General features: G+C 36.3%; 1 long non-coding RNA gene across 1 annotated transcript; it reads left to right on the top strand.

Annotated features, from left to right (window-relative positions):
- The first annotated feature begins 4,415 nt into the window (after window positions 1-4,415).
- Window positions 4,416-15,705, top strand: LOC132654510 (uncharacterized). Its single transcript, XR_009592145.1, has 3 exons — window positions 4,416-4,552; window positions 12,073-12,108; window positions 15,501-15,705. It is a non-coding gene; the product is annotated as an uncharacterized LOC132654510 (long non-coding RNA).
- Window positions 15,706-21,629: the final 5,924 nt, after the last annotated feature.

Below are 21,629 nucleotides of genomic sequence, written 5' to 3'. Positions count from 1 at the left end.
ATGCAGGTTGATGCCCCAGGTCCCGCCTCTGAGAAAAAGGTATCGGTCGGGTCTGATGCTCTTTGGGTGGATGACACCTAAATGAACATTGGTACAAAGTCCCAATTTATTTCTAATATCAGAGATCAGACCTCTACTCTTGCCTGATGCGTCTAAAACAAAAAGGGGGAACTGTAGAGAGCTGTGTAATGCCGCGCCTTAAAGATGGAGCAGACCTCTACTCTTGCCTGATGCGTCTAAAACAAAAAGGGGGAACTGTAGAGAGCTGCAGAATGTTATGCCTTAAAGATGGAGCTGGTTTCCGCCTTCCACCTTCCCGATGGTGAGTGCTCTCTGTCAGGAACAACTCCACATTTGGCTAAGGCCGAGGATCTGGCTTGCTTCCATGTATGTGGACCTATCTGCATTGCCCCCGTGGCATGCCTGGGTTGGCTACCCAGAGGCTATTTAAGCTGTGGGCTGGCTTTCCCTGGGGTCCGAGGATTGTTCAATGTTCCTGAATAAACTGCATTGAAAAAAAAAAAAAAAAAAAAAAAAAGAAAAGAACTGAAAAAAAAAAAAAAAGATGGAGCTGGTTTCCGCCTTCCGCCTTCCACCTTCCCGATGGTGAGTGCTCTCTGTCACAAACAACTCCATATTTAGCTAAGGCTGAGGATCTGGCTTGTTTCCGTGTATGTGGACCTATCTGCATTGCCCACGAGGCACTCCGGGGTTGGCTACCCAGAGGCTATTTTAAGCTGTGGGCTGGCTTTCCCCAGGGTGAGAAGATTGTTCAAGGTTCCTGAATAAACTGCATTGAGAAAAAAAAAAAAAAAAAAACTTTGCACAAAAAAAGCAAATAAATAAATAAATAAATGAAATTAGTAGTGGTTTTACTGTTTCTCAAAAGTCAATATATAGCAAATCAAGCTTTACCATTGCTGAAAAAGAAACAAAACAAGAGAGAAATGAAGGAAAGAAGAAAAAAAAATGAAGGCGCTAAACAATGTAAAGCTGAGCAGGTGAGACTGTTCACTGAGTAAAGGCCGTTGCAGCCAAGTCTGGCTATGTGAGTTCAATCCCTAGAACCTACAAGGTGGAGACAACAAGCTGCAATTGTTCCCAGAGTACACACTCTGTGGCATATCAATCAATCAAAAAATCAATCAACCAGTCAATAAATGTAATAGAAGAACTTCAAAGAAATGTGATGCACTGCAATAAAAGTACGTTATCTCCCTCTCTTCCTGCTGGGTTAACCCGAGCTGGATGTTTCCAGAACACTCATTGCAAAAAGCTGCAGACGGTTGAGTCTTAGTGTCTGCTTTGAAACACTGCTAGGTAGAGTCTTTAAGATGCTTTCTGCGGTAGACTCCTGTCTATGTTCAATGCACATCCCATTTATCTTTCTAAACGAGGATTGATCATCTTCGCCTGTGTCTGCTTTCTTGATTATCTTCTTTAGGTGTGTAGATTTCATTATGTTTATCATATCTTGTAGGTCTATATAAGCGAGTATATACCATGTTTGTAACCAAACCCTCGGCAGAGTGCAGGGAATCATATGAAAGAAGGGGAGTTAGTATGATATGGAAAGGATAGGAGCTCTACAAGGACCAAATATATCCGGGCACAGGGTCTTTTCTGAGACTGACACTCAACCAAGGACCATGAATGGATATAACCTAGAACTTCTGCTCGGATGTGGCCCGTGGTAGCTCAGTAACCAAGTAGTTTCCCAAAGTAAGGGGAACAAGGACTATTTCTAACAGGATCTCAAGGGCAGGTTCTTTGACCTCCCCCCACCCCACCCCCAGGGGAGGAGCAGTCCTGTTAGGCCACAGAGGAGGACTTTGCAGCCAGCCCTGAAGATACCTGATAAAACAGGGTCAAATGAAAGGGGAGGAAGTCCTCCCCTATCAGTATCAGTGGACTTGGAAAGGGGTAGGGAGGAGACCAGGGAGGGAGTGTGGGGTTACGGAGGGAATGAGGGAGCGGGATACAGCTGGGACACAGAGTTAACAAAATGTAACTGATAAACAAACAAACAAACAAACAAACAAGCTGCAGAAGAAGTTTGCTCCGTCTGTGGTTTTCTGAAGGGTGGTCAGGGCAGAGCGATACCTTCTCAGGTGTGTCTCTCAACTGGTGTGTAGACGGTTTGATGCATTTTGTGTTCACTGCACAGGGTGGCTGGAATACCCTTGCAGCCTGCTTCTGTCTTCCCAAGGGCAGGGGCCCATGAAATGGAGGAAACTCAAAGGCATTGCACTGTCTGTGACATGCTTTGGATCAGGTATGCTAACTTTCTCCATGTTCTGTCCATTAGATGAGAGCTGCTGAACAGTCCATACATACAACGGCCAGAGGAATCCATCTCTCCATCCTGAGCTGACACTGGGAGCAGTGAGAAAGAATTCTTAGAAACGCTTTTAAACCACCACGGTATCCCTATCCAGTTTTTACTCACAATTGCAAGTATTTTGAAAAAAATTCCAGACTAGCACGCCGTTTTAATCAACAAACGCTCAAATATGAACCCTTACAAAGTAAGCATATTATAAAATAGAAATCATAGCGTAATTCTTGTATCAAAACAAAGCAAAAAAACAAAGCAAAAAACCCTTGTTCATTATAATAAAATAATCAGTGACTAACTTTTCATCATAATTTTATATTTGATTTGAATTAAGATGTAAATGAGAGCACCCCTTGCAACCAAGCACTCTCAATGTATTTAAGATCTTACTTTGATCTTCCAGTTCACAGTATCCTTACAACCGGACAAAGCTATGAGACAGATCACTTTATAAGTGACCCTTGAGTCATAGTCACCCATGGCTTTTCTGCATCGCTTACTCTTCCTTTCACAAGGACAGCTACGAAAAGTAAGGACTCAGATTTTCCTAGGCTGCCTTTGAACCTGGAATTTGCATTACACAGGTGCCTACGATAGGAACACGTGGAAACACAGTAGGACTATGCCGACCATTAACTGTCCCGAATCTATTCCTCCCAAAGGTCAGCTGCACATATGGTTCATAGCAATGCAATTGTGGCTTATAGTGTGTGTGTGTGTGTGTGTGTGTGTGTGTGTGTGTGTGTGTGTATTTTAAACAGAGAATCTATTCATAAGGCACCATAGAAAGGAAAAATACCATCAAGGGGCTATCACACAGCAAGACAAAGAAAGTACAGCTTTTTGTCTTTCAAAAATGACTGTTTCCATTCATGTAAGTAGAGATTTTGTTTTATATGTGCCCTATTAAGTTTTGGTATAAAACACCTGACTCCAGATTCAGAATCAATGACTTGGTTAGATGTAGATAATCCAAAAAAGATAGTTTTTTTTATAATTAATTTATTTAATAAGTATTTTCTTACTTTATGTTCTACTCCATTAGTTTATGTTTATTACTCCATTAGTATGTTTCTGTTAATATACATATGTGGTTCTAATAATGAGATGGTGGTAGAGCTTATTAAATTTTCCCTTTATCTTATTTTAGACTCCTATTTTGATTTAAGTATTTTCCTTATTTCAAACATAATTTTATGTATCTATTTGCAATAGTGAAAGTTTTTGTAAGTACAATTATAAATAAGCTGGTATAAATAATATTCTAAATGTTCAAAATTAGGATGTAAAAAGTTCATAAGTGATTGTATCATAACTGTCTATAGAAAATGTAGATTTATTCATATGTTGAACAGCTCTATTAAAACAACAGTTTACCTAGAAAATATTCTAAATATTCTAAATATTACCTAGAAAATATTCTAAAATATCACATATTCTTTGTAGGCAGTTGATTATTTTTCCAACAAGGATTTTCCAACATTTTCATTAAGAGTTAAAAAATATTCTGATATTATATTTTACAACATATGCTATATATATTGATACATGAACATGTTTCACTATTCATTACTATGTGAATTTGCAAATATTATGAAAACCTTTTTATAGTAGTTTTCTTTTACTTTTATTCAATGACTACCAAGAATATCATGACTAGCAAGTTCAAGCTCCTGTTGAACTTTATTTCACATGATACAACCATTATAATCAGAAACATACACAAACAAGATTTTTGCTTACAGCTAGCATTAAATTTTGAGAGCCATAGACTCTGCTATCACATCCAATTTTTAATACTTACTATATATTTTTTCTTTCCTATTTACTTACTTTCCTTTTTTTTTTAAAAGTCCAAACTACCAGAGGATAATTTCCTTAAGAATGTTGTCTCAGGTATGGTCAGAATATTAATTAAGCCCATCTATTCCTGTCAAGTGGTAACAATGTCATGAGCTGAATGGAGGCTATGACCTGTGAAAGATCTATTCATGTGCTCCAGTCTGCTCAAACACTTCTCTAACAAGTGAGCATAAACCTTTTTCCACAGTCATCTTAAATGTTTCAACTGTGTTTCGTGTTTTGTTCTTGCATCCTTAACCATACTGTTTTTCTTCCTCTATGGGAGAAGACTTCCTCTCACAACATTTAAATGCTTCTGCCTTTACGGTTATTTTACTGCCATACCTATGGGACTTCTTACTGTATTTGCCTGTAAGTGGAGGATTTTTTAAAAGAATTAAGTTTACTCAGACTAAATCTTCTGGGGTATACAAAGTGATTCTAAACAGTTAGCAATAATTTAAAAGTATTGACTCAGATTGGATTAAAGGTATATGTTTCTCATTTAAATATAGTCTTTAATTGGTATAATTTTCCCAGTTGCATGTTTTTTTTTTTAAATCTACTTTGAATTTTTTTAAATTAAGCATTGGGTTTGTCAGTTTGCTTAATGTGTTACTCCTGACTGCTTGTAATACATTGCTGTGCTAAAAGTTATCTTAATTTAGGTAGTAAAACGAATATAAGATGTAACAGTGTGAAAAGGATGTCTGAGTAAAAGCTGGGTAGCAATTCTTTTTTAAAATCCTGTTGTGGAACTGGCTAAAAGATCCATGGTTACTCAACTTTTGATATTTTGATTTAAATTTTATTCTGATATTTACTTGATTCAACTAACTATTATTTTGTGTAATGGAATGATTAAGGTCTTATCTAGTCTCAAAATCATCCTTAAATTGATTAAAATTATTACCTGTCTCTGAACAGTTTGAGAAGAGAGATGAACAACATATGTGTAGCATCTCTTAGTATAGAGATACACAGACGCAGAAAGATACTTTTCTGTCTGTGAATTTACAGCCTCAGACACAAGAACAAAGATATTTTACATTCTTTTTTCAAGAATTTATAATTTCATAAATTTGGTAATTGTATATACATGACATCATTCAAAGGGAACACAAAAGATGGTATCTAAAACCTAAAATCTGTCACTAAATGTTTTACTGTGATGACTCTGTTTTCTAGAATTTTAAATAAAGCCATATTTTATTTTCAATATGTTCTGTTTATTTTCTTTTAAAATATGGCCAATCTGTTAAAATATGGCATGAAATGAAATAGATATGGGAAGATAAAAAGAAACACAGAGGAATACAGAAAATATTGAAAATGTTGTCCAAATACACAGTTTTTTAAAGCTGTCCAAACTCAGCCAATTTTTTGATAGTCAAAAATATGGACAATGACTTTGGCCATAAAACAACACTACTAAAAACACAAGACTGTGTTCTTAGAATTGAGTATAAAGAGTTGATCTACTAAAAAATATAATTTCACTGATGTATAATTGCCTAAGAAAGAGTGACTCTGTAGTCATTGTTGGAGGAAGAAACAAAACCCTAGGAACTCTCTCTCTATATGGCAATGGTGGCCTGGTTATACAGTCTTTTATTCACAGAAGGGAGTATTATTTTAAATGTGTTTCTCAGCCTTGATCAGAGTGCATGTTGCATTCAGAAAGTTTGGGGTTGAAAGTGGTTCTGCTAATACTTAGTCTAAAGATACTTTCACCATACACAAGGTTGTAGAGAGAATGAAAATACATGCCTTAAGAAGTGGCAGTGGAGATAAGGATGTTGTTAAGTTAAAAGTAACGACAGCAAAATCAGAGATTCAGGAAAGTGAAATGCTGAAGACTGCTCAGTGTATTTTGTAAATGATTACCATTTGGTGTTGGATAACTGATTGGTATACTCTTCCTGGAAAGACTATACCCTTTTTTTTTCCCTCCAACTCTCAGCATTCCTTACTTAATTCCTATAATTCACTGTGTAGGGTGGAGGCCTTGTAGCCTTTCCTCTGTCCACTTTAATATGTCTATTGTTGTCTTTCAGTTCATTTTTAGACTGTTATATTGGTGAGACTTTAAGGGTGTTCCATTTGACCTTTACTGGGAAACACAGTCTCACAACAAATTCTCTAACAATCTGACTCTTACAACTATTTTTAAAGATAGAACATTACAGATATCATTTATTCCTAGTTAAATGTTTTAGAATACCTTATAATTTTGTACATTCTATTGTTGGTTGTATATTAAAGGCATCTTTCGAAGTTCAGACATTATAAAAATACAGGAAATGATGTTTCGTTTCCTTGCTCATGTGTACAAGTATTACTCTGTGGAATTCTTGAAGAAAAACTCTGGATTACAGGCAGTCAATGTAAATTATTTTTAAAAAATTTTAACAGGCATGTAAATGACATACTGCAATAGTTATTCTGTTTTATGTGCTTCGTCATGTGGGAATACCTACATTCTAGGAACACTGATGCTATAAAGTTTTAAAAATGTCTCTAATCATATGGTAGATGAAAATAATATTTTTATTTTGATGAATGTACCTCTAATTAATGAGATGAAATTTTAAAATATATATATTGTAAATGCTTCTTTCACATGAAGCTGTCTGATAACAATCTTTATCCAACATTAGGATATATGTATGAGTTCTTTGGATACAATAGTATTTCCTCCATGACTAGAAAATGAAACAGAATTGTTTCCTCTCATTCACAATTGTCTAAATCAATGTTTTGTTTTGAATCTTGAAATATATTAAATCTTTGTTATATAAAATGTACTTATTAATATTTTTTTTAGTTCTTTGAGAGTTTCCTACAACATGTTCGTGTCATATTAGCCTTCCCTCCCCCCCACAACTATTCCCAGATGTTTTTCCTCTTTCCTAATCATCAAATTTCCTTGATGTTCTTCAATACACACACCCCAAGATCAATTTGTGCTGTCTAAATCTTCTTTGATGTGTTGCCTTTTACTGAAATATGGTTCATTTACTAAGGGCTACTTTCTTAGAGAAACTGCCTGTCCTTGCTCTGCAGTTAACAATTCACATCTCTGTGGCGTAGGGTGGAATTGGATGCCCCACTGCTATTTCCAGGTAGGGATTTGGTCTGGATTGGGCATGCCAAGTCGTCCTTACTGCAAGCTTGTCATATAATTCTTAAGTGGGATCAATCTAGTGGGGTCTGTTGCAAGTTTGTGAGGTGTTTCATTCTGGGCTTTTCCATGAAGTTCTTGCTACAAGTCTGCATGAGGCGCTAGGCATGGGTCTGACAGGTAGTTCTCATGGAGGATATGCCAGTCCTTCTTTCTATGGTTCTGTTGGGTGGTTCTATATGGGTAACTTCCAGATAGTCCTTGATTGGGGTTCTGGCAAGCTGTTTTGCTAAGGAATTTGTCTTGAGGTTCTTGCTGGGGATCTGTCGTATTATTCTTGAAGGTTCGGTCAGTTGCTTCTTGTGGTGGTCTATGAGATGATTACTTCTATTGATCTACCACGCAGTTCTTTCTGTGGGTCTCTTCTGCGCTTCTTTCTGGAGTTTTTCCATGTTACTTTGTCGGGGAAGCTGCTGAGTGGTAACAGTTTTATAGCATGTCAGTTATTAAATGGAATAGCTTAAATGCTCGCTTGGACTGGATATCCCCCGGCCTCTTTTCTTAGCTTTTTGGTGATACATCAAAGAATGATAGAATACTATAAGCCAAGATGGTCATCTCTACCTTTTTATGCAGTTATGTTCCAGGTGTCCAGCTTGGACTTCTAGTATGACAGTCCCAGGCTGTTCGGTCTTCTTGCATAACGGCCAACTTCCCAAAAGATGTCTTTTAATATAGCAAAAAGAATGTTGACAGGCTTCTTCTGCGCTGACCCTGAAAGTCAATTAAAATAACTTCTACTGAATTCTAGTGTCTGCATCTCCATGCCAAGACTCAACATGGGGTGGGAATATACAAAGCTACTAATGCTGAAAGACATTGGTTTGTTGTGACAATCTCTAACTTCTGAAATGTAGAAAAATGCACCAACTTTCTACTAAACAAGATAAATCTTTTGTCTTTGTTTCTTAATATTTTCTTAATAATTTAAAAACTGAAATCCTGTTTTTACCAACATGCTTTATCATATACCACATAAGTGACTTTTATCTTAGGCATAGATGTGAGTGCATGACATAGATCTGTTCTACTTGACTTCATCTTCACTTTGCATTTTTGTCTTTCAGGTTCCACATATTTGTTTCTGGAAGGATTTGTGGTATTGTAATTCAAATGTCATTATTAATGCCAGGTATTTGGTGGCACTCTTAATTACTGCTTAAAAGTGCCACTATCTAAGTGCTAAAGACACACCAATTGATAAGAGATTGTTTCATCCTCAGAGAGCCTAGGGTGCAGGTAGGCAGAGAAAGCAACTTTCATATTTCAGGTTTTCCTGGCTTATAACCTCATATGGTTATCTAAATATTTTTTTTCTTAGACCTTCAATTTTTATATCAAATCTCTGCCATGGTGAAATGAAACTATTTTTCAGGTTCCAAGAATAGTTTAGCAAACAAAACAGCACAAATGATAAATGTGAACTCTTATATGATTTCAGCTGGGATTTATTAACAGAAGATGTATTTCTTCTTCTGGGTCATGAAGAACATTTTTTTTTCATTATCTATATCCTCCAAGGAAGGTTATAGTGAAATAGACAAAATGTCAGAAATAATTAAGAAATATGTGGGGGATCTACCAACCAAAAATTACATCCTTTGGTGATGTCTAGTTTCGTCTTCCTGGTCCCTTGACAAATATAAATACCAACATATCACATCTTTCAGATGATTCTGTGTAAGGTCAAAGCTGATGAGCACATGGCATAGTAAAAGCGGAGGACAAGAAAGACTTTGAGAAACCAGAGCTAGCCAGTGGGTTCTAGCCAGTCAATTTACATCACACACTTGATACAGCCTCTAGAATCCTTTAGATTTGTGGCATAAAAGGACTCCTAAATCTGTAGTCATTTTTTATCAGTTTCAAACATACTTCTATGCTATCATTTTTTTAAAATATAGCATTTTAACTAAAAAATTGCTTTTTAAGACATTTCTATTTTCTCTCCTGCCTATTAGATTGAGAAGCAGTGAAATCAACACCAGGAAAACACCCAACCCCCTTTTCCACCCTTGAACTACAGCTCCAGGCTCTCTGTGAGAGCCTGGCCTGAATTTTTACTTCAGCTGACTTCCTTATTTCAATGGTACACACTTAAAAGAATTTTCTCATTGCCTATGATAAATAGATGTAAATCAGTTGTTATTGTTCAGCTTCTGAGCAAGTAGATAAGAAATCCAATGTAGAAATCTTCTTATCTGACATTTTAAATTACTCATTAGTACTGGTAATTATTTAAAAAATCGATACAATTTTTATATGTGCTCATGTTAAGCAATTTTAAATATTTTATTCAAGTAATTAATTGTTCTGAAGATAATTGGAATTCTCATTATTTCTGTAATACAAATGTAGAAAAATGAGGTTCAGAGAGGACAAAAGCTTCTTACTAGGTTTATGCTGTCAGGAAGAGGGAACTCTGAGTTTACAGTCCTGCTAATAAGATGTCTTCTTTGAGAGGCCAGGAAGTGGGAACACTTTTTTGTCTTTTTACGTTCTCTTACTTCCTTAAGCTTTTTCTTTTTGATAAGCTTGAATAGTACAGAGGCTACTAACTCTCAGGCTTCTAAATATTCCAACCATGCTTATCTCTCATCTGAACCAATAGCAATTTACTTGGATAGAATAAAAGAATAATAAAACATTTGATTTTCTGTAACTCACACCGAAATTTCAGTATTTGTTCATAAATACAATTATTTCATATATTCTGTATCTTGGTTCTTTATATATGAAAAATAGTCACTGAATGAGAAGGTAAAAAAATACATGTTTATGCCTACAGAATGTGTCTTGGAAATATAACTAAGAACATTTGTTACTCTCAAATGCTTTTTGATATAATCTAAGCTACATGAAAGGCTTGGTGTGTTCAACTTCAAAATTCTAGAAAGTTTGTTTATGTATTTACCCTAGAATGATTTTTTGTTTTTTATTTTTAATTTTAATTAAGGTATAATTACATAATGATTATATTTATACTCTTGCTTTCTTTCTTCAAACTACTCTTATGTCCCTGCTACTCCATCTCAAATTCATGGCCTTTTTTTTTCTTTGACAATTTTTGTCACAAATATATACACAAAAATATATTAATATAGTCTACTAAGTTTATTTAGTGATGCCTATGTGTATGTGATTTCACCGCTGATTATTTGATGTTAAATAACCAGTTAAAGGGCTTATCCTTGGGAAATACTAATTCTAATGATCTTAGTAGTCATTAGTTGTCAATAGTTCTTCATCCAAAAGGATACCTCTTCCCTCTTCCTCGTTGACACATCCGTTGGTGCTGACATTGCTCAGGTCTTGGCTTAGGCAACCAAACTGCTGGGATACTGTGGGTTTAGATTCCCTGGTCATTTCTAGGGGACACCAATTCACAACAGACTTTCTGGTCTTCTAAAGATGACACTCTTAATGATGTCCTGAGCTTAGTTAGTTTCAGGAGTTGTGGTGTGGACATAGCTATTGGGTCTTGGCAATCCAATGATTGTTCTCTTACTGTAGTTTTCTGCAATGTCTCTGCCTGCTGCAAAAAGATTATTTGATGGTGGGTGAGAACTACACTTGCCTGTGGTTGTAAAGATGAGAGTTAGAATGCAGTAAGGCATCATGTTGGCTTAGTAAAGTGTCAGTAGTAAGTTCTCTTCTAAGATTCTTGACCTGTGATCAGGGAATTCCACTGAATCTCCCATTCCAAGAACTTCAAAGAGGGGTTTTCATTCTTGGTACTGGGAGTTTTCTTAGACAGCCTATAGCTCTTATGGGATCCACAATCATCTCAAGTAGAGTAACCTCATTTGATGCATGTGCATATGTGTGTGCGTGTGTGAGTGTGCATGCATGTGTAATTTTAGATGAATATGATTTCTTTAGGCTTTTTTAAAAAGCAGAAAGGGAGAAATATTTATTTTAAAGATTTACTTTTTCCTATTTTTATTTATATGTGTCTGTTTGAGTTTATGCCATAGGTGCATGAGGAGACCAGAGAAGGGTGAAAGATTCTCTGTATCTGTAGTTATAAGCTGTGTGCTAAGAACCAAGCTGGGGTCCTCTTACTTTTTATTTTATTTTTTTAATTTTTTGCCAAGAGCAGCAAGAACCCTTATCCACTGAGCTATCTCTCTAGCCTCAAATTTCTAGAATGTTTTCAATTCAACTTTTCATTTGGTAATCATGCATTACAATAACTATTTGGAATATTTTAAATCATTGTCCTCTTAAAAGAGGTGTTGGCACAGAGGAAGACAAAGAAGCCCAGTCCTGATGAGACATGATAGACTAGGGTCAGATGGAAGAGGAGGAGGAGGACCTCCCCTATCATTGGACTGGGGGAGGGTCATAGGAAAAGAGGGAGGGAGAGTGGGATTGGGAGGGGTTTAGGGAGGGAGCTATAGCTGGGACACAAAGTGAATAAACTGATATTAATAAAAATAAAATTAAAAAGAAAAAATATGTTAGAAAACTTAAAAGTAAATTAATTTAAGAAAGTAAGTATAGTGGCATTCACTTTTATTCTCAGATATAGGCAGACAAACAGCTAACCTTGTCTGTCTCATAGTTAAGACCCATGTCCTCATGCAAAAACCTTATCTGAAAAATAAAATAAGCTGCATAGTTCTTAAGAGGCAAGGACGGGCTGAGACTGACTCTTGTCATTTATTTATTTATTTATCTATTTATTTATTTATTTATTTTCCAGAGCTGAGGACCAAACCCAGGGCCTTGCACTTACTAGGTAAGTGCTTTACCACTGAGCCAAATCCCCAACCTCAAGACTGACCCCTGGCTTTGCATGTGTATACACTCACACCTGCATGCATGTGTATTTGCATACAAATAAGTGAGTAAATAAATAAGAAGAGTGAAAGCATCAAGCAAAGAAATACTTAAGGTTTAATTTTATAAAATTTGTTTAAAAAAATCTATTTGTGCAACTAGTCCTGATGAGACCTGATAGGCTAGGTTCAGATGGAAGGGGAGGAGGACCTCCTTTTAGTAGACTAGGGAAGGGGCATGGGAGGAGATGAGGAAGGGAGGGTAGAAATTGGGTAGGAATGAGGAAGGGGGCAACTGCTAGGATACAAAGTGAATAAATTGTAATTAATATAAATTTTTTAAATCTATTTGTATGTTCAGTGAATTGTAAAAAAAAAAAATTTCTTAAAGCTCACCATCAAACAAACAAATGTAAGGTGCTTCCACGAGACCAAATTTAGCAATTTACATATTGGTAAATCTGAATTCTAGATAGAGCTTGAAGACATTGAAGCATTTTTACTTGGTAGAAGGAAACACAGCTGGCTGAAACTTTCCAACAATCTAGGAATTTTCCAGAAGCTAAAGAAAAGGTTGTTATTATTTTTTGTAAATATTCTCAGTTGTGGCTCCAAAAATATAACTCTAGGAGTTTGAGAAAACTTCAAAATGTCACATTGAATGATACAAAACTCTCCTTAAGAGAATATATTCTAAAGAAGTAAATGCAGACACAAGAAAAATATTTGTATGCAAGGGTTTTACAATAACTTAAATTAAATTTATAAAGCCATAGAAATTAATACTAGTAGAGCAATTCATATATAATCCTGATATAAGGCTGCTGTGAAAAATTGCTACATTGATAGGATATGCTATTAAGCAACAGATTTCTGATGGTTAAGAGCAAAAAAAAAATGGAGATCACTTCCACATATACAGAAAAGAACAAAATTAATTAAAATAGTTATTGTTATATCTTAGACCATTTTTATTTTCTTCTTTAACTTTGCTAAGTTCTATTTAATTTTTACAAGGGATTTATGCTACCTTGTAAATCAGGAAAAAAAAGGAGTGGAATAAAATACAGAAGATAAATTTTCGCATTTTCCATTGAGTACGTTGATTTACAGATTAAATTGTTATTTAAGTGCATTGAAAGTTACTCAGCTGTGATAATTGAGTCTTGTCATAGGGCCCAAAGGTTCAAGTGATATTACAATATGAGAGACTCAACTTTTGAATAAGATGTAAAAGGGCCATTTAGCTGATGAATATCTGTTGGTAATAAGAAGCCTGACTTTTAGTATCAAAATATATCTGAAAACTTTGGAACTAAGAGGTTACCTGAGTAGAAGTCGGGACTTGAAAAAATTAATTTTGCTCTTGTTGCCAAGGCAACCATTTCTTTTCATGATAGGCTCAGACAGTGGTTCAAGGGGAAACTGCTTTTTGGATATCTGGACTCACTTTCCACCTTCATCCAACTCTAGACTCCCACAGACAGAAAAGAAGACAGAGGAAAAATAAAATACTGATTAGTGCTGTGTGTGATAAACGTAATCTTAGGAAATTATAATTTTGCAGCATATTTTCATCTAATGCCAAGCTAATGCTGACAAAGTTACTGAATTATATGTGGTAAGTTTTTTAATGTACAATAAATTTATTTATATATTATATTAATTTCTCCATACATTTTAAATTAAATTATTACCTCAAGGACCTTTGTCTCTAATGAACCTTCTGAGACAGTCAGCTGCTCTGCTAGATGCCATTTGTCACTGGAGATAATTGATATTCACCTTAGGCATCAAATTCTTATCTCTTATCTATTTCTCTTCAGCCCAGAACTTGTATTTTTCCTTAAGTTCACAAAGGTTCAGAAGGACAAAGATCAAAAGAAAACTTTTCATTAAGATCAGCTTAAAGGTCTGGTAATAATGACGAAGTTCAACACAGAACACTGAGACAAGCTAACAATTGTGCAAAGGTTCAAAAGTCCAAGAACTTGCACTAATGTGGTCCCTCATTCCAAGGGGCCAGAGGCAGCAGATGCCAACTACCAAAAAAAATGTTCATCTTTGCCAGTTGAAAGGTCAGCTGGCCTCCAAGATTGCTAACACTGCTAGGGCTCCATTGTGTGCTAGTCTGAGTCTAAAAATTCCTGCTCCTAAGGGGAAGGTGATTTCCCTGTTCACTCTCGTCTGTCGGCCATGAGTGTTGCTTTCTGCCTCCATCATCTGGCCTATTAACACTTCCAGAAGGTGTAACCTAAGTTTCCCAGTAAGTTTCTCTCTATTGTGGCTCAGCATTCCTATTGCCTTCCAGTTTTTAGTTTGTCTCTCTTAGCTCAGGCTAAAATAGCTTTCACGTTAGATCCTCTTAAACCTTTGTTGATGGTCTATGAATATCGTGGAATTTTGGTCTAATGGACAAAGGCCTCATTGACATATTTCTTTGCTGGAGGATCTTCTCGACACTGTATCCTTATAGAGCTGGTAGGAACCAAGTCAACAAAATTCTGACAGCAAAGATAAGAAGAATTAGGTATGAAGCACACTTAGCAACATTATTCTTCTATTACATTATTATAAAAATGTCTGTGATATTAATAATGGACTCCTTAGTCATCCTTATCTTTGCAATTATTTATTGAAAATAGATTTTTATATAATATTTCCTGGCTATGATTTCCCCTCCCCTAAATCCCCCAAAATCCTTCCCTTCTTCCCTCCCAATGAAATCCTTTCTGTCTCTCATTAAAACGTCTAAAGAAAGAGTAATAATAATATATATAAAACAAAAACAAACAAACCAGATAGAACCACGCAAACAAACAAACAGAAGAAAAATAGCCAAGAAACACATATAGCTGTAGAAACACACATGTTCATACATAAAAGAATCCCATAAAAACACAAAACTGGAAGACATGTGTGTGTGTGTGTGTGTGTGTGTGTGTGTGTGTGCATGCATGTGTGTGTGCTGAGGATCTGTAAGGTTAAAAAAACATAATGAGATAAACAATCTAAGATATCCATAGAGTTCACTCTGTGTTGAATATCTACTGCTCTGAAGAATAGTTTGTATCCTCAGTGAGACTTGGAGAAAATTAATTTTTCACTTGTGAGTGGTTCTCAATTAAAGACAGCTTCAGTGTAAGGAATGGGAGTTGCATCCACTTCCCCTCTCTGCACTGGGACTCCATGTAGAGCACACACATGCAGGCCCTGTGCATGCTGCTACAATCTCTGTGAGTTTGTATGTGTATTAGTTTGCATGTGTATGCTGCTATATTTAGAAAGCTTGGTTCCTTGGGCTTCCTCATCCTTTTTGGCACTTACAGTCTTTCTTCTTCCTTTTGCACAGGGTTCCCTGAGCCTTGAGGAGACTGACTGATGGAGACATCCCTTTTAGAGTTCAGTGTTCCAAGGTCTTTCACTGTTTGCGTAACGTTTCAATGTGGGTATCTGTATTTGTTCCCCTCTGCTGTGGGAGGAAGCTTTGCTGATTATGGCTGAGCAAGACAGTTGGCTCTTCCCCTAAGATTGGTGCCACTATTGCACAAATCTTGCAGGCAGGTCATCATTGTAGATCAAAGGATTTGCAGCTGGTATGGTGTTTATCTTTCTCCTTTGGTAGCCTGCAGAGTACCTTCCAGTATCATGAACACTAGCTCGTAGGAATGAAGGCTTTAGTTAAACACCAGCTCGATTTCTCTATGTTCAATGAGTTGTGTGGTGTTGTTTTCAGGGCCTGTCAGTTTGAAGAAAGCTACCAACAACCTTGGCAATATACTACAACTCGATTAAATCTAACCCATTCATGGTAACGGAAGCTTGATTTGGTAAGAAGAGATGTCTAGTTGGAGCTTTATTTCTCCTGTTATTTGACAATTTCATTTAGACTGACTTCATACACGAATTTATTTTAAGAAGCTTCTACTGTGTTAGGTTTCCTTGTGACCGCTCAAATGTCCTTAGTTTTAGCTGTCTCCTCTGTATTTCCTCCCTTACTCCTTCTTCCCTTCCTCCCATTCCAGTACTCTGTCTCACTCTTTCATATCTATTCTGTTTCCTTTTCCCGGGGAGATCTATCTGCCTCCATCTGCAAGTCATTTACTCTATACCTGAGTTCCGTGGTTCAATGGATTTAGCTTGGTTAGCATTGACTTAGCAGCTAATATCCACATGTATACAAATACAGACTGTTGCGACCTGCGTAATCGTCTCGCCAGCAAGAACACACGCGGACAACAGGATCCTTCTGCAGCAGGCTTTATTGCAGTCAAGCGATGAAAGGAGGAAGACCCCAAGCCCCGAAGTGGCGCTGTTTATATAAGCCCTGCTCACACCAGAGTGGTGTGAGATGACGTATCATTCCCTGATTGGCTGCTCACCCATGGTGTGAGATGATGTATCATCCCCTGATTGGCTGCTCACCCATCACCCCATATGACACCCTGGTGACTTGGCCCGCTATTGCCGAACGGTCATGCGCTCTAGGACTTGTTCACCAGTTTTGAGGGTGGAAGCCAGCACCATGGCGACCAAACCCCGGCTCTCCACAACAGACTTTATTTTTCCTTTTTGGTCTGGGCATCCTCTCTCTGGATGATTTTTTTCCAGTTCCATCCATTTGACTGCAAATTTCATGATGTCATTTCTTTTAAGAGCTAAGTAATATTTCATTGGGTAAATGTACCACATTTTTTTTAACCCAGTCATCTATTGAATGTTTCCACTTTCTGACTGTTATGAACGGAGCAGAAATAAACATGGTTTAGAAAGTATTTTGGTAGTAGGATAAAACACCTCTTCGGCATATGCCTACAAGTGGCATAGCTGGATCTTGAGATAGATCTATTCCCAGCTTTCTGTGCTATCCTGATTTTCACAGTGGTTGTACCATTTGAACTCCCGCCGAAAATGCATGAGTATTCCCCTTTTTCCACATTTTTACCAGTATGTGTTGTCATTTTTTTTTATTGATCTTGGCCATTCTGACTGGTATAAGATGAAATCTCAAAATAGTTTTGAATTGCGTTTCCCTGAGGACTAAGAATGTTGAACGCTTCCTTAGGTGTTTCTCAGCCTTTTTTTTTTTCTCTTTTGAGAATTCGCTGCTTAGATCTGCACCCTCTTCCCCATTTAACTTCCCCATTTACTTATTTTCCTGATGTCAATTTCTTTTAGATATATGTTTAGACATTAGCCCTCTATAAACTGTGCAGTTAGTAAAAGTCTTTACCCATTCTGAAGCCTGCCACCTTGTCTGAGTGATAGTGTTCATTACTGTACAGATGTTTGATCTCTATTGATGTGATGAAATACTGACCACCACCAGCTTGAGATGAAAGGCTTACCTGGCTTACAGGTTACAGTCCATCCTTGAGGGAAGCCAGCTGGAAACCCTGAAGGCAGTAACTTAAGCAGAGGCCATGGAGGAATACTGCTTACTGGCTTGCTCCTGGTGATGTGCTCCACGTGTTCTCTTCTACGACCCAGGACCACATGCCCAGAGACGTCAACATGCCCCTCCCACATCCATCACTAATGAAAAATAATGTCCTTACAGACTTGCCTACAAGGCAATCTGAAGGAAGACTCTTTTTTCAATTGAGGTTCCTCTTCTGAGATGACTCTAGTTTATGTCAATTTGACAACAACTAACTGTTATACATCCAAGGGAATTCAATACATTAAGAGAACACTTGTGCTCTCACACTATAGGCAAGCAATAGTAAGGACATCTTTTCATCAAGTGGTGAATTGACACAAAGGATGTGGTGATTTTCAGCATGGGACAAACTTCATCTGTAAAAGAGAATGGCATCTCGTTAATTACAAAATACAAATGGAACTGGCCAACAGTTTATTAAATGAGATAAGCCAAGAACAGAGAGAGAAATAGCACAGTGGCTCCACTTGCATGTGAGATAATGTTGCTGTTCTATAAGCTGAGAGTGGAATAATGGTTGCCTAGCACCCAGCAAAATAGTGAGGATGAAACAACAGGGAAAGGGGAATAGTTATTAAATTATAGATCACAATGAAACAAATCACAACTAAATTTAGGTATTTCTGTGTAAACCTGAGTTATGTTAACACTGTCTTTTACTTTCCTAAATGTGAACTAGCATGAACTCTGAGAAAACATTGCTCAGACCTTCCTTAAAATCATTCCGTTGATAAACAGTGCAAACTTCCATTCATCTGACTCTTCAGGGCATTGTAGCCTCATAGGACCTGCCTCAACATTTATGGTGTTGGGTGGTAGTTCAGATAGCTTTATTTTAAACACAACAACAAAGTTTATTGTGTTGTTTCATGCTTCCTTTTATGAAGTATTTCTCCATAATATACAATGTTGTATGACAACACTATACCCTCTGTACAACTTTTCTTGAAATTGTAGTCAGTCATCTCAAATCCTCATACTGCTTTTACCAACTACATGTACCCAGCGGAATAATCTTTGTAGCCACTTAAACAATGTTAAAGTATAACTTCTTTACCCATAGAAGATGTTACTGTAAGAGAGGGCTATTGACTCTAACTATACCTACAAGAAATCTATTTTTAATTATTCTTTTATTTTTAATAATATAATATAATATAATATAATATAATATAATATAATATAATATAATTCCATCCTTCCTTTTTGTCCTTCCAAACCTTTGAAATACCCTCTCCTTATTCTCTTTCAAATTCATGGTCTCTGTTTTTATTAATTATGTGTGTGTGTGTATACATAGTATATATATATATATCTGTAAGTACAACCCACTTAGTCTGTATAATTCTGCTTTTTTTTTTGCATGTTTTCAGGGATGATAATTTGGTATTAGATAACCAATATGTGTACCCCAAGGAAGGACATTTCTCCTACCCTCAGCATTCCTTAGTCACCTGTAATTCTTTGTGTATGATTGAAGCCATGTAAGCTTTCCAGTGTCCATATTAGCATATCTGTTTTTGTTCAGTTCATGTTTAGTAACTTATGTTGGTGAGACTTTGTGGTGTTTCTGAGATACTTAGGAGATGAAATCTCACAATAAACTTCATATTCCTGTGGATCTTGCAATCATTTTACCCTCTCTTCCAAAATGATCCTTGAGTCTGAGGTGCTGGAGTTGTGTTGTAGATGTCTCCATTGGGAATTTGACCAACCACTGTATTTTATTGGGTGTGTCTTTCTGTAATGATCTCTAGCTATTGCAAAGAGTTTTGTTGATGAAAGCCAAAGACTACACTTGCCTACAGTTTTGAGGATAAATATTTAGAATGCTGTTTGCAATTATGCTGGTTTAATAAAGTGGTAGCTGTAGATTCTCTCCCAAGACTTCATTAGTGCTGATGTGGTTGACTAGGTTTCCAGTACCAGACATGATTTCTCTCTTTTTGAGCAGGTCTTAAGTCTAATTAGAAAGCTATTTGTTACCACCAGTGCATTTGTGTCACTACTATACCCTAAGTAGTGTTGTGCCATGGCAATCATTTGGTTCATAGGCATCATGGCTGATAAGGCTTTCTTTGCTTCCCCTCTTTGAAATCTCACATTGTGGCTTCATATACCATAAAAGCTAGTCCCCAGGTGATGCTTTCCAGTCAGTTCTAGTTTAGGGAACTCTGTACCCTGTATCCAAGGTGCATGAAGTCTTTAACAACAAGGACTTACCTTCAACCTCAGAGGTTAACAACGAAGTATAGTAGTAATAGTCTGTAATGTTTTGGAAGTTTTTTTGTACAACCCTGACCAACGCTAAGAAGGGCTTCTCAAGCCTATTATTGGCAGTTTTGTTATATAGTCTATGGCTCTTTGTAGAAAGGGAGCTTTATTAGCCCGAAAGGGAAATTTTCATTTAAATTATATAGTCTATTTATACACCAACTTAAATGTATTGTAGGTAATTTTTAGCAAGATAGTTAATAGTATGATTTCTTATGACATTTTTAGGCATCCTTACTGTTATTTCACCCTTTTCCCTGTGAAAGGAAAGCTCTTTATAAATACCATTATAATTTCATTTTAATGTCTGTCATAATGTTAGTAACAAAATAAATGAGGGGTTGAATAGGAGGTTCACTGCTCTTTCAGAAGTACTAGTTTGGTTCCCAGAACCCACACGAACAGTGTGGGTTCAAACCACCTATAACCTCTGTTCTGGGAATCTTCCCCTTGTCTAGCCTATAATTACCTTCATACACATATGAAGTCATGCAATCACACCCACATACAAATTTCAAAAGTATTTTAAAGTATAAAATGTGTAATAAAATTTAGTTAAAGAATTGTTAGTATAAATACATATAAGATGTACATGTCTTCATATAAAAGAAATGCAGGTAACACATGTGGAGATTTATACAAACACCCAGTTGGGCTAATTAATGGTAATAGGCCAGACTAAATTCAATTCCTATTTGTTACTTTTTAATTTCCTAGTATAGAAGATGTTTATGCTAAGCATGTATTTATGGCTTAATTTTGTAATTATAATAATGAAATTTTATTTCTATTATTCATCAACCAAAAATAAAATTCATGATTCAAACACATAGATTTTGGATGGGAATGATAAGTAAATTTATGATATTTGTAATAAAATAGTGATAATGAATTATAAATAAAGTACAAATTTAAGCCTGCTTATTCTTCTCAGTATGTATTTTTAAATTAATAGAAAATAAAAGTTTTGAGAAGCATGCTGGGTTTTTTTCCTCTTTGTACTGTAACAGTGTCTAATAAATAATGTCAAAATGTTTTGTGACTACTACCAGGTGTGCTGACACATGCTTGTAATCCCAGCACTCCAGGAGACAGAGGTAAGTGGATCTCTGTGAGTTCGAGGCCAGTCTGGTCTACAGTGTGAGTCCAGGAGAACTGAGGTTACACAGAGAAACCATCTCTTGAAAAAAAAAATTGTGGAACATCATGTATAGCGTTTAGAGCCTTGAGGACTGTGAGGTGGTGGTGTGTGCATAACCTCATTCGCAGGGCAGCACTATACACTATTTACCGCTTTACACTGAGCCAATTCAAACAAAAATGCTTTTAAGAGATTAAGTAGCCTTGCTTGGTTAGGGTCGTGTAAGATTCTGCTAAATCCAGCATCTCAAAACATGAATTTTAACCCTGCTTTTTATTTTCATGTATGAAACAAGAGTTTCACATTTTTACTGAACAGGCTTCTAAAAGTCAGCGAGCCTAAGTAAGGATGTGAAAAGTTATAATTTATGTAAAGCTGCATAGAAAGTCTAACTTTGCATCTTGAAAACAGATAAATAAACCTAAGAATATAAAATGTAGTAAAGAGCATTTTATTTCAGTCAGAAATCTGCTAATGGTGAAACAGATCAGGACACTGAGTGTATTGCTTTTCGTGAAATGTCAAATGTTATCATTTTTATTAATACCTATAACCTTGGTGCAGACAGCCTCTGTTGTAATTTGGTATTTCTAAATTTGTCTTAGAAGCTGAATAACTAAGTT

This window comes from Meriones unguiculatus, chromosome 6 (assembly GCF_030254825.1).
Source record: "Meriones unguiculatus strain TT.TT164.6M chromosome 6, Bangor_MerUng_6.1, whole genome shotgun sequence".
NCBI classification, from domain to species: domain Eukaryota; kingdom Metazoa; phylum Chordata; class Mammalia; order Rodentia; family Muridae; genus Meriones; species Meriones unguiculatus.
This window is presented reverse-complemented; position numbering and strand designations above follow the sequence as displayed.